Genomic DNA, 11,976 nt, shown 5'->3' with positions numbered 1-11,976 from the left:
AATATTAAAAAATACTCACCATCACAAACCTGGCTGTCCTCTGTCATAATCCTTAATTATCCACTTTTTCTCTTATTCCTGCAAAGGGAAGAACCTGGCTCATCTATATAATATTAAAAAATACTCACCATCACAAACCTGGCTGTCCTCTGTCATAATCCTTAATTATCCACTTTTTCTCTTATTCCTGCAAAGGGAAGAACCTGGCTCATCTATATAATATTAAAAAATACTCACCATCACAAACCTGGCTGTCCTCTGTCATAATCCTTAATTATCCACTTTTTCTCTTATTCCTGCAAAGGGAAGAACCTGGCTCATCTATATAATATTAAAAAATACTCACCATCACAAACCTGGCTGTCCTCTGTCATAATCCTTAATTATCCACTTTTTCTCTTATTCCTGCAAAGGGAAGAACCTGGCTCATCTATATAATATTAAAAAATACTCACCATCACAAACCTGGCTGTCCTCTGTCATAATCCTTAATTATCCACTTTTTCTCTTATTCCTGCAAAGGGAAGAACCTGGCTCATCTATATAATATTAAAAAATACTCACCATCACAAACCTGGCTGTCCTCTGTCATAATCCTTAATTATCCACTTTTTCTCTTATTCCTGCAAAGGGAAGAACCTGGCTCATCTATATAATATTAAAAAATACTCACCATCACAAACCTGGCTGTCCTCTGTCATAATCCTTAATTATCCACTTTTTCTCTTATTCCTGCAAAGGGAAGAACCTGGCTCATCTATATAATATTAAAAAATACTCACCATCACAAACCTGGCTGTCCTCTGTCATAATCCTTAATTATCCACTTTTTCTCTTATTCCTGCAAAGGGAAGAACCTGGCTCATCTATATAATATTAAAAAATACTCACCATCACAAACCTGGCTGTCCTCTGTCATAATCCTTAATTATCCACTTTTTCTCTTATTCCTGCAAAGGGAAGAACCTGGCTCATCTATATAATATTAAAAAATACTCACCATCACAAACCTGGCTGTCCTCTGTCATAATCCTTAATTATCCACTTTTTCTCTTATTCCTGCAAAGGGAAGAACCTGGCTCATCTATATAATATTAAAAAATACTCACCATCACAAACCTGGCTGTCCTCTGTCATAATCCTTAATTATCCACTTTTTCTCTTATTCCTGCAAAGGGAAGAACCTGGCTCATCTATATAATATTAAAAAATACTCACCATCACAAACCTGGCTGTCCTCTGGCATAATCCTTAATTATCCACTTTTTCTCTTATTCCTGCAAAGGGAAGAACCTGGCTCATCTATATAATATTAAAAAATACTCACCATCACAAACCTGGCTGTCCTCTGTCATAATCCTAAATTATCCACTTTTTCTCTTATTCCTGCAAAGGGAAGAACCTGGCTCATCTATATAATATTAAAAAATACTCACCATCACAAACCTGGCTGTCCTCTGTCATAATCCTTAATTATCCACTTTTTCTCTTATTCCTGCAAAGGGAAGAACCTGGCTCATCTATATAATATTAAAAAATACTCACCATCACAAACCTGGCTGTCCTCTGTCATAATCCTTAATTATCCACTTTTTCTCTTATTCCTGCAAAGGGAAGAACCTGGCTCATCTATATAATATTAAAAAATACTCACCATCACAAACCTGGCTGTCCTCTGTCATAATCCTTAATTACCCACTTTTTCTCTTATTCCTGCAAAGGGAAGAACCTGGCTCATCTATATAATATTCAAAAATACTCACCATCACAAACCTGGCTGTCCTCTGTCATAATCCTTAATTACCCACTTTTTCTCTTATTCCTGCAAAGGGAAGAACCTGGCTCATCTATATAATATTAAAAAATACTCACCATCACAAACCTGGCTGTCCTCTGTCATAATCCTTAATTATCCACTTTTTCTCTTATTCCTGCAAAGGGAAGAACCTGGCTCATCTATATAATATTAAAAAATACTCACCATCACAAACCTGGCTGTCCTCTGGCATAATCCTTAATTATCCACTTTTTCTCTTATTCCTGCAAAGGGAAGAACCTGGCTCATCTATATAATATTAAAAAATACTCACCATCACAAACCTGGCTGTCCTCTGTCATAATCCTTAATTATCCACTTTTTCTCTTATTCCTGCAAAGGGAAGAACCTGGCTCATCTATATAATATTAAAAAATACTCACCATCACAAACCTGGCTGTCCTCTGTCATAATCCTTAATTATCCACTTTTTCTCTTATTCCTGCAAAGGGAAGAACCTGGCTCATCTATATAATATTAAAAAATACTCACCATCACAAACCTGGCTGTCCTCTGTCATAATCCTAAATTATCCACTTTTTCTCTTATTCCTGCAAAGGGAAGAACCTGGCTCATCTATATAATATTAAAAAATACTCACCATCACAAACCTGGCTGTCCTCTGTCATAATCCTTAATTACCCACTTTTTCTCTTATTCCTGCAAAGGGAAGAACCTGGCTCATCTATATAATATTAAAAAATACTCACCATCACAAACCTGGCTGTCCTCTGTCATAATCCTTAATTACCCACTTTTTCTCTTATTCCTGCAAAGGGAAGAACCTGGCTCATCTATATAATATTAAAAAATACTCACCATCACAAACCTGGCTGTCCTCTGTCATAATCCTTAATTACCCACTTTTTCTCTTATTCCTGCAAAGGGAAGAACCTGGCTCATCTACATAATATTAAAAAATACTCACCATCACAAACCTGGCTGTCCTCTGTCATAATCCTTAATTATCCACTTTTTCTCTTATTCCTGCAAAGGGAAGAACCTGGCTCATCTATATAATATTAAAAAATACTCACCATCACAAACCTGGCTGTCCTCTGTCATAATCCTTAATTATCCACTTTTTCTCTTATTCCTGCAAAGGGAAGAACCTGGCTCATCTATATAATATTAAAAAATACTCACCATCACAAACCTGGCTGTCCTCTGTCATAATCCTTAATTATCCACTTTTTCTCTTATTCCTGCAAAGGGAAGAACCTGGCTCATCTATATAATATTAAAAAATACTCACCATCACAAACCTGGCTGTCCTCTGTCATAATCCTTAATTATCCACTTTTTCTCTTATTCCTGCAAAGGGAAGAACCTGGCTCATCTATATAATATTAAAAAATACTCACCATCACAAACCTGGCTGTCCTCTGTCATAATCCTTAATTATCCACTTTTTCTCTTATTCCTGCAAAGGGAAGAACCTGGCTCATCTATATAATATTAAAAAATACTCACCATCACAAACCTGGCTGTCCTCTGTCATAATCCTTAATTATCCACTTTTTCCTCTTATTCCTGCAAAGGGAAGAACCTGGCTCATCTATATAATATTAAAAAATACTCACCATCACAAACCTGGCTGTCCTCTGTCATAATCCTTAATTATCCACTTTTTCTCTTATTCCTGCAAAGGGAAGAACCTGGCTCATCTATATAATATTAAAAAATACTCACCATCACAAACCTGGCTGTCCTCTGTCATAATCCTTAATTACCCACTTTTTCTCTTATTCCTGCAAAGGGAAGAACCTGGCTCATCTATATAATATTAAAAAATACTCACCATCACAAACCTGGCTGTCCTCTGGCATAATCCTTAATTATCCACTTTTTCTCTTATTCCTGCAAAGGGAAGAACCTGGCTCATCTACATAATATTAAAAAATACTCACCATCACAAACCTGGCTGTCCTCTGTCATAATCCTTAATTATCCACTTTTTCCTCTTATTCCTGCAAAGGGAAGAACCTGGCTCATCTATATAATATTAAAAAATACTCACCATCACAAACCTGGCTGTCCTCTGGCATAATCCTTAATTATCCACTTTTTCTCTTATTCCTGCAAAGGGAAGAACCTGGCTCATCTATATAATATTAAAAAATACTCACCATCACAAACCTGGCTGTCCTCTGGCATAATCCTTAATTATCCACTTTTTCTCTTATTCCTGCAAAGGGAAGAACCTGGCTCATCTATATAATATTAAAAAATACTCACCATCACAAACCTGGCTGTCCTCTGTCATAATCCTTAATTATCCACTTTTTCTCTTATTCCTGCAAAGGGAAGAACCTGGCTCTTCTATATAATATTAAAAAATACTCACCATCACATACCTGGCTGTCCTCTGTCATAATCCTTAATTATCCACTTTTTCTCTTTTTCCTGCAAAGTTAAGAACCTGGCTCTATATAATATTAAAAAATACTCACCATCACAAACCTGGCTGTCCTCTGTCATAATCCTTAATTATCCACTTTTTCTCTTATTCCTGCAAAGGGAAGAACCTGGCTCATCTATATAATATTAAAAAATACTCACCATCATAAACCTGGCTGTCCTCTGTCATAATCCTTAATTATCCACTTTTTCTCTTATTCCTGCAAAGGGAAGAACCTGGCTCATCTATATAATATTAAAAAATACTCACCATCACAAACCTGGCTGTCCTCTGTCATAATCCTTAATTATCCACTTTTTCTCTTATTCCTGCAAAGGGAAGAACCTGGCTCATCTATATAATATTAAAAAATACTCACCATCATAAACCTGGCTGTCCTCTGTCATAATCCTTAATTATCCACTTTTTCTCTTATTCCTGCAAAGGGAAGAACCTGGCTCATCTATATAATATTAAAAAATACTCACCATCATAAACCTGGCTGTCCTGTGTCATATTCCACCAATATTGACTGTCTCCTGATTATTGGCCCAAAGTCTCTAGACGAACTTTCATTTGTAAAGCAGAACTCGAACTCATGCTGCCTATTGCTGGAGAAGGATTCATCCTTTCCTGGCTTGTGGCCGAGGCACCCACCCGGCTCTCCTCCCTATTCCAGGATTAGAACTCCCAAATCCGGGGTTCCTAGCTCGCTGCCTTCATTTCTAAAGGAAATTGGCCCCCATTGAGGATGGGAGTGGATGTCAACCTCTCCCAACTGTCAGAGAACCTGAGCCCAGGTGGCACCTCCTGGCAACCTGCCTGCAAAGGGCGTGTCTGCCCACCCATTGGCTGTTGCTTAGTGACCTGTGGGGGGGGTCATCTCTGATGTCACAGGGGAGGGAGGGGAGGGGGCAGGTTTGGATGTAACCAGGGATGGGTTCTAAAATTTTAAACTACTGGTTCTGTGGGTGTGGCTTATTTTGTGGGCGTGGCTTGATGGTCATGTGACAATGGGTGTGGCTTGATGGACCTGTTATTGGGTAGGCGTGGTCAACTCAATGTCACTCACGTCAAGGGGTTCCTCGCCTGGCCCCTCCCCTCCCAGCAGAAATATTTCAGTCCTAAGGTCACCTATAAAATAGCCATTCGTGGAAGACAACCTGCCTGTTGTTCAAAAGAGCCATTAGTACAGGGGTCCTCAAACTTTTTAAGCAGGGGCCCAATTCACGGTCCCTCAAACTGTTGGGGGGCCGGATCAGCTGGCTAGGTGGCCATGTGACTAGGTGGGCGTGGCTAGGTCATGTGACTGGGTGGGCCAATTTAACAGTCCATTGAACAATGCACACAAATTAAACTTTAATTTGTTTTGCTCCTGGGGGTGTTTTATTTGCTTTTGTTTGCACGTTGCTCTTTTGGTTGCCTTTTCTTTTTATTGGATCGTTTTTTTCAGTTGTTTAGGAGTCTCAGTTTCTTCTCAGCCCCAAGGAGCTTGAGAAATCTCTCTTTGTCTCTCTCTCTCTCTCTCTCTTTCCTTCCCTCTCTCCCTCTCTTTTCTCTCTCTCTCTTTCTCTCTCCTCCCTTTCTCTTCCATTCTTTCTTTCTCTCTCCTCCCTCTTTCTCTTTCATTCTCTCTCTCTCTCCTCCCTCTTTCTCTCTTTCATTCTTTCTTTCTTTCTCTCTCTTTCTCTCTCCCCCTCTCTCTTTCTGTCCTTCTTTCTCTCTTTCTTTCTCTCTCTCCCTCTATCTCTCTCGCCCCTCTCTTTATCTCTCTCTCCCCCTCTTTTTCTCTTTCATTCTTTCTGTGTTTCTCTGTTCTCTGTTTCTTTCTCTTTCTCTCTCTTTCTCTCTCCCTCTTTCTCTTTCCCTCTTTCCTTCTCTCCCTCCCTCTTCTCTTTCTGTCTCTCTCTCCCTCTTTTCTCTCTCTCCCCCCTCTTTTTCTCTTTCATTCTTTCTCTCTTTCTCTTTCTCTCTCCCTCTCTCTTTCCCTCTTTCCTCCTCTCCCTCCCTCCCTCTTCTCTTTCTGTCTCTCTCTCCCTCCCTCTCTTTTCTCTCTCTCTCTTTCTGCCTATCTATCTATCTATCTATCTATCTATCTATCTATCTATCTATCTATCTATCTTGTGGAGGCGGTGAAGGTGAAAAATGGGTCATTTTTGCCTGGTTTTTTTTTTTTTTTTTTTTTTGCCTTTTCAGATACACCCCACCTCCACAAGCATTCTGCAGGCTAAAATCAGGCAAAAATGGCTCATTTTTTGGGCAAAAACGGGCCATTTTTGCCTGGGTTTTTTTTGGCCTCTTCTACCTCCCCCCTACCTCCACAAGCATTTTGCAGGCTAAAATTGTTGAGTTTACCTTTTGGTTCCAGCCTGCAGGTCTCCCGAAGGCAAGTCCTGCACTCTGCTGAAGGGTGGGTGGGGTGATGTGGGCAGGGCAACCTCATGGTGCTCTGCAGGCCGGATTAATTGGTTCAGTAGGCCGCATGCGGCCCGCGGGCCATAGTTTGAGGACCCATCATGCATCAATATGATGGCTGATGATTGACAGCAAGCCTAAAAGTCCAAGATTGCAAGAGTTCTTCTTTCTCTGCATGCATACAAAACATCCCATACCAGGAATAGCATCTGAAGATGGAGTTATGCAAGGGTGGATTTCAAAATTTTCTACTACTGGATCTGTGGGCGTGGCTTGGTGGGCGTGGCTTGACCGGGGAAGGTTCCTGCAAAATCCCCATTCCCTGCCCCCCCCCCACCCCACTAACCTGCTCTGGGAAGGAATCCAACTCCCCGCTCTCCATTTCCCCAAATAAAATATGACTCCGAAGAAAAGCCAGGAAAAATCAAGCTGCTGAGAAGGAACCTGCCTGAGACTCATTCCACATTCCTGCCAGGGGCATCGAGGAATCTTTGGAAGGAGAAAACGGCTCCCGGTGCTTAGAGAGAATAGAAAGTGGAAGCCGGACGTTCGGCTCCGTTGACAACTCATTCAAGACGGGATATTTCACAATGGAAATCGCCCAACCCTTTTTAGGAACACAAAGCCCATGTTGCACAAACCCCACAACTCCCAAAACCATAGAACCGGATAAGAATCCCTCCTCTTATCCAGTTTGTTGTTCAGCTGAGCCAGAAACGAACGGCTGAAGGTCACTTCGCTTCTGCAAGCCAAAACTTCCTTCCAGCAGCTGCTTCTTGGCTGTCACAGTCAGGGAAGGCCCAGCCCTCCATACCCAGGCCAGCTCCCTGCTGCCCAAAGTGCCATCCTGGCTGCCCAATGCCTTCCTGGTCCCTGGTTGACTACTGCAACGCTCTCCACATGGGGCTGCCCTTGAGGACCACTCGGAGGCTTCAGCTGGTGCAAAATGCAGCCGCGCGGGTTGTGATGGGAGAATCCCGATACTCCCATGTTACACCCCTCCTGCGCAGTTTGCGTTGGCTACCGGCTGCCCTCCAGGTGAGATTCAAGGTGCTGGTGTTGACCTATAAAGCCCTACATGGCTTAGGACCAGGATATTTGGCGGACCACCTACAGCCAGCAACAACATCCCATCGCCCGGTTCGCGCCCATAGAGAGGGCCTACTCAGGGTGCCGTCGGCTAGACAGTGGCGGCTGGCGGCCCCCAGGGGTAGAGCCTTCTCGGTTGGGGCGCCCACCCTCTGGAATCAACTCCCCTTGGAGCTCCGACTAGCGCCCGACCTTCGCACCTTCCGCCGGGAATTAAAAACTTGGCTTTTCAAATCCCTTGACCTGGTCTGATGACGGGGTTTTAAGGGTTTTAATAGGTTAATTTTAATTTTTTTTAGATTTTAGTCTTTTATTTTTATTGTGGCTTGTGTTTTATTGTTGTGAGCCGCCCTGAGTCCATTGTGAGATAGGGCGGCATATAAGCCGAATAAAATAAATAAATAAAATAAATAAATCTTCCTCTTCCTCAGGTAATTTTTGGTGGGGGGGGTCCAAAGACCCCTAGGAGCAGCGGCTGCCCTCCCAGAATCCCCTACAGCTCTATTCCCTACAGGGAGGACCTGCTGGGGACCCCCAATGACCCCCCCCAGGCGTCTGCTGTGCTTGGAGGGGGGCTGGCAGAGGGGGAAGGGGCTGCCCCCCCCCAGATCCCTGGCTTCTAGGAGGGGGCTTCCTCCTTTTATCCGGAATGGGGGGACTTTGAAATCTTTCTGGAGCTCCTGCTTTGTGACATTAATGTAGGTAATCCGGGTCCAGCTGGATGATCACTGAAGGGCCCTCTTTATTCATAGTATTCATAGGCTTTCATCTAAATGCTCGACCATTAAAGAAGACAACTACCAAAAACTACTTAGTCAAACTAAAGAAATGTTGGAAGGATGGAAAAGTTTACAGCTATCATTATTAGGTAGAATTGCAGTAGTTAAGACGTATATCCTGCCTAAATGGATTTTTCTCTTTCAGACAGCCCCAGTTTTAGTAGATACAAATTTTTTTCATTCTTTAGATCAGTGTATACATAGATTTGTATGGCAGAATAAAAAACCAAGGATTAAATTGAAAATGCTTCAAGAATCCCCTTCCAGGGGAGGATTTGGCCTACCTAAATGGGAGCTTTATCACCAGGCAGCTGTCTTAACTTGGATCAGAGACTGGATTGCCTTGAGGAGGAGGAGAATCCTTAGCTTGGAAGGCCACAATTTGCAACAGGGGTGGCACTATTATCTGAGTCAGGAAAGGCCCAAAAAACATAAATATTTTATGGACCACTTTATTTGAAAGGTTTTGATGACCATATGGGATCGAATAAGAAATAAATTTTACCTGATGACTCCGATTTGGCTTTCCCCTTTAGAGGCAATGACACACCCGACTCTTTACAACAGAAATAAACCACTAATCTACCAAGCTCTGTTGGATCCTTCAGGCAAAGTAAAATCTCGAAATATGCTGGGGGAATTAGGCTATGAGCTAGATTGGTGGTCATACAATCAGATCCAATCTAGGACAGCTCAGGATAAAAATAAAGGAGGAATTTATAATTCTCTACAGGAACTTGATAAGATCTTGTTGGGGAAGGATGAGAAGGTATTATCCAAACTCTATCAATTCCTCTTAATGGACTGGATTGGAGAGGAGGTCATCAAAGACTCAATGATTGCCTGGGGGAGAAATTTGGGATACTCGATTGAACTTGAAAAATGGGAAGAAATCTGGGGGACAACCTTAAAATTAACAATGTCAGTTTCCTATAAGGAAAATATATACAAAATGCTATATAGATGGCACCTGCCCCCGGCTAGATTATCGAAGATGTTCCCGGGGACCTCTCCGGTTTGCTGGAAATGCAACGCCGCTATGGGAACTTACTTTCATAGTTGGTGGACCTGTCCCCGAGCAAAAGAATATTGGGTTAGAATTCAAAAATGGATTTTAGAAATCATAGGATGTAGAATAGATTTGAACCCGGAAACGTTTTTACTAGGCATGAAACCAGAGAATTTAAACAAATCTAATTGGTATCTCGCTCTCCACATCATCATTGCAGCCAGGATCTCGTTCGCGCAAGAATGGAAATCTAAAAATATCCCATCGGAGGCTACGTTAATTGCAAAGATCATGGACTGTGCAGAAGCAGACAAGCTTACTGGACTTTTGCGAGATAGACAAGAATCGGGGTTATATAGGAGCTGGGACAGATGGTATGCTTGGCTGCAAAAAAAGAAATCTTAAGAAGAACGAAAATATTAACCTTAATGTGAATGTGGGTAAATACTTCCAGGAGTACTGCATGACGATTGAGAATTTTTTTTTCTGGTTAAAACTTCCTTTCTTTTGATGAGTTAGCTTAATGGAAGTTTGTACTTTCTCCAGGCGAAAATTGATACTTTAAAACTCTATATGTATTATATTACTCTCTGCAATTCTATCCATATTATTATATTTTTTTCTGTATTTTTTAATAATTTTCAATAAAAAATTATAAAAAAAAAAAAAAAAAAAAGAAGAGAAAACGATGGAGGCCCGAGAACCGGATGGTCCCGAAGCCTCCGAGAACTGCCAGGTTTTCCAGGCCTTTGGGGACACAGGAGGGGGAGCTATGTGGATATTTGGGGTATCTGTGTGTGACTGTTCAACAGGGCAGCCCCCCCCCCATTTTTCCCTTCTTCCACCTCTCCTGGTGGAGATACAAAAGCCGCAGAAAGAAACCATCAAAAATAGCGAGACACGATTCCTTTTCCTTGCACAAAGCCCATCTCCAGCCGTTGTTGCCTCGGGGATCTGGGGAAGGTTATTTTGCATCCGTTTCTAGATATTTTTTTTACCCCTCTCGGGTTCGTACTCCTCCTTGCACAAAAAAATCCAGAAAGCCCTTGCCAAAAATTCATGCCGCAATATATATATTAAGAGCCTTGGTGGCACAGCAGATTAAAGCACTGTTAAGTAACACCAGCTGCCTGCAATTACTGCAAGTTCAAATCTCACCAGGCTCAAGGTTGACTCAGCCTTCCATCCTTCCGAGGTAGGTAAAATGAGGACCCGGTTTGTGGGGGCAATAAGCTGACTTTGTATAAAAAAGAACACCGCTTAGGGGTGGCCGAAAGCCCAACTAAGCAGGTATATACAAAAGTATGAAGCTATTGCTTAACGCATTGTAAGCCACCCTGAGTCTCCGGAGAAAGGGCGGCATATAAATCGAACCAATATATATATATATATTTTCTACATCCAGAGATTTCTTCCTGCCTCGCCTTTTTTTCCCAGGGGTGGAAAGCGCAGTCTAGGGTGGGGAAAAACAACTTTGCAAATGCAGAATCAGCTCTGCAAGGTGGGAATAGAATCCCAGGGCGGGAAGGGACCTCGGAGGTTATCTAGTCCAACCCCCTGCTCAGGCAGGAGACCCTGTACCATTCCAGACAAGTGCCTGTCCAATCTCTTCTTGAAAGCCTCCAGTGATGGGGCACTTACGACTTCTGGTGGCAAGTCGTTCCGCTGGTTAATTGTTCTCACTGTCAGGAAATTTCTCCTTGGTTCTAGGTTGCTTCACTCCGTGATGAGTTTCCATCCGTTGCTTCCTGTCCTGCTTTCAAGTGCTTTGGAGAATAGGTGGGGAATACCCCTCTTCCTTGGGGCAGCCCCTCAAATATTGGAACCCTGCTATCATGTCTCCCCTAGTCCTTCTTTTCATTAAAAGTATAGAATAGAATAGAATAGAATAGAATAGAATAGAATAGAATAGAATAGAATAGAATAGAATAGAATAGAATAGAATAGAATAACAGAGTCGGAAGGGACCTTGGAGGTCTTCTAGTCCAACCCCCTGCTTAGGCAGGAAACCCTACACTTCAGACAAATGATTATCCAATCTCTTCTTAAAAACTTCCAGTGTTGGAGCATCCACAACTTCTGGTGGCAAGTTGTTCCACTGGTTAATTGTTCTCACTGTCAGGAAATTTCTCCTTAGTTCTAAGTTGCTTCTCTCCTTGATGAGTTTCCACCCATTGCTTCTTGTCCTTCCTTCAGGTGCTTTGGAGAATAGCTTGACTCCCTCTTCTTTGGGGCAGCCCCTGAGATATTGGAACACTGCTATCATGTCTCCCCTAGTCCTTCTCTTTATTAAAGTAGACATACCCAGTTCCTGCAACCGTTCTTCCTATGTTTTATCCTCCAGTCCCCTAATCATCTTGCTTGCTCTTCTCTGCACTCTTTCCAGAGTCTCAACATCTTTTTTGACCAAAACTGGATGCAGGAGTCCAAGTGTGGCCTTACCAAGGCATTATAAAGTGGTATTAAC

The sequence above is a fragment of the Pituophis catenifer genome, unplaced genomic scaffold (genome assembly GCF_029215685.1).
Source record: "Pituophis catenifer annectens isolate HBS135680 unplaced genomic scaffold, rPitCat1.0.hap2 SCAF_10, whole genome shotgun sequence".
Taxonomy (NCBI): domain Eukaryota; kingdom Metazoa; phylum Chordata; class Lepidosauria; order Squamata; family Colubridae; genus Pituophis; species Pituophis catenifer.
Note: the sequence above shows the minus strand (reverse complement) of the source record.